At 39.9% G+C, this 1,980-nt stretch overlaps 1 non-coding gene across 1 annotated transcript; it reads right to left on the bottom strand.

The window, feature by feature from the left end:
• Nucleotides 1-471: 471 nt before the first annotated feature.
• LOC137751643 (U6 spliceosomal RNA) lies at nucleotides 472-578 on the bottom strand. The gene has a single exon (XR_011070893.1). It is a non-coding gene; the product is annotated as a U6 spliceosomal RNA (small nuclear RNA).
• Between the last annotated feature and the right edge of the window lie 1,402 nt (nucleotides 579-1,980).

The following is a 1,980-nucleotide window of genomic DNA, read 5'->3' as shown; positions in this document are numbered from 1 at the left end:
CATTGCAGTGGCTTCTCTTGTTGCGGAGCACGGGCTCTAGGCGCGCGGGCTTCAGTAGTTGTGGCACGTGGCCTCAGTAATTGTGGCTCGTGGGCTCTAGAGCGCAGGCTCAGTAGTTGTGGCGCATGGGCTTAGTTGCTCCGTGGCATGTGGGATCGTCCCAGACCAGGGCTCGAACCCATGTCCCCTGCATGGGCAGGTGGATTCTTAACTACTGCGCCACCAAGGAAGTCCCTACCATATTTTAGATTCCACATATAAGTGATATCATATGGTATTTGTCTTTCTCTTTCTGACTTCATTTAGTATGATAATCTCTAGTTGCATCCATGTTGCTGCAAATGGCCTTATTTCGTTATATTTTGTGGCTAATATTCCATTGTATATATGTACCCCATCTTCTTTATCCATTCATCTGTTGATTAACACTTAGGTTGTTTCCATATCTTGGCTATTGTGAATAGTGCTGCTAAAAATATGGAACTCTTCGTGAATTTGTGTGTCATCCTTGCACAGGGGCCATGCTAATCTTCTCTGTATCGTTCCAATTTTAGTATATGTGCTGTCGAAGCAGGCACAGGAATGTTATGTTTTAAGGAGTTGTCTTGTTGATGCTAGGAGAATGTTGCAGTTGAGCAGGTTATTTCTGCCGACGGAGGAGGTTAGGTTGATGTATAATGCAGATACGTAACGCATAGTCGGAGGGAGAGAAGAGGCCAGAGGGCAGAGAAAAATTCTTATGTTTAAATTTTTCTTGTCTTGCCATAAAATATGAATTTTATTTCACACCATCTTTACTCCATTTCTTTCTGCAGATGCCCAAATGTAAGAATTTTGTTTCTGTCTTTGATTTTACAGAATTAGATGACATGATACACATTAAATCAATGCTTGTTTTTTGACTTAGCAGAAACAATATGGATATTATTTCTAGTCAATAATTATAGATCTAATTCATTCTTTTGAATAGCTGAGGAACATTTTTTTAAGGACCGAGGTGTGTCATAGTATATTCAATCACTCTCCTACTAATAGAGATTAAGGCTGTGTGAGTTTTTTTTTTTTTTGATGGGGGGTGGCTTTTTTTTTGAACCACTGAAAACAATACCGAAAAAAATTCTTTGTACATGTGTCCGTAAGTACTGAAATATTTGTTTCTATATGTGGAGCCCACAAATTGAAATCATTAGGTCAAATAGTAAGAAATTATTAGGGTAAAATTTTAATAGATATTGACAAGTTTATGGTAATCATGCCTATTTATTTTAGTCTTTGTACAACTCTTTTTTCTATTTCAAAAGGTAACTGAAAGAAGTTTTGATTCTAGAAGACTCTCCCATCTTGTTCTTGGGGAAATGAGCAAACAGATATGCTATTGTGAAAATATTTGGAGTATAACTATTAGTAAGGGTTGGCTAACTACTATACAAACAACCCCAAATCTCAAAGACTTAACCAAGAACTTTTATTTCGTACTCATGTCACAATCCAGTGCCACTCAGTAGGGGATGGGAGGAAGGGAGGTGTGACATGCTGTGCTCCATGTGGTCACTCAGGACCCAGGCGTCTTCTATCTAAGGCTCCACCCACTTCTAGGTCCTCTGCATTGTCTCCATCTAGTCAGTGAACAGAAAAAAATAAGAATTGGGGGTAGGAGGATTTTATGTGCTAGGCTTGGAAGTGGAACCCATCATATTCCATTGGGTAAGAGTCCATTGTCCCAGGGCAGCTGGAAAAGTACCCCAGCTGAGTGCCCAGAAAAAAAGAGTGCAACATTGGTATTGTACTTCATTTTCAACCGCGATGGGAGTGAAAAGAGTAGTTGTGAGAAAAGGATGGAGAGTTATCATGGTAATCAGTAATGAAACCTGCAATAGGGTGTAATTTACTAGCGGTCGAAGACAACAGAGGAGATTTTTGTGTTGGCTGATTTAGGTGAATATGAAAGGGAAGGTGGGCTAGAGGGTGCTAGTGTTGAGC

This window comes from Eschrichtius robustus, chromosome 17, assembly GCF_028021215.1.
Source record: "Eschrichtius robustus isolate mEscRob2 chromosome 17, mEscRob2.pri, whole genome shotgun sequence".
Classification (NCBI taxonomy): Eukaryota; Metazoa; Chordata; class Mammalia; order Artiodactyla; family Eschrichtiidae; genus Eschrichtius; species Eschrichtius robustus.
Note: the sequence above shows the minus strand (reverse complement) of the source record. Positions and strands in the feature narration are given on the sequence as shown.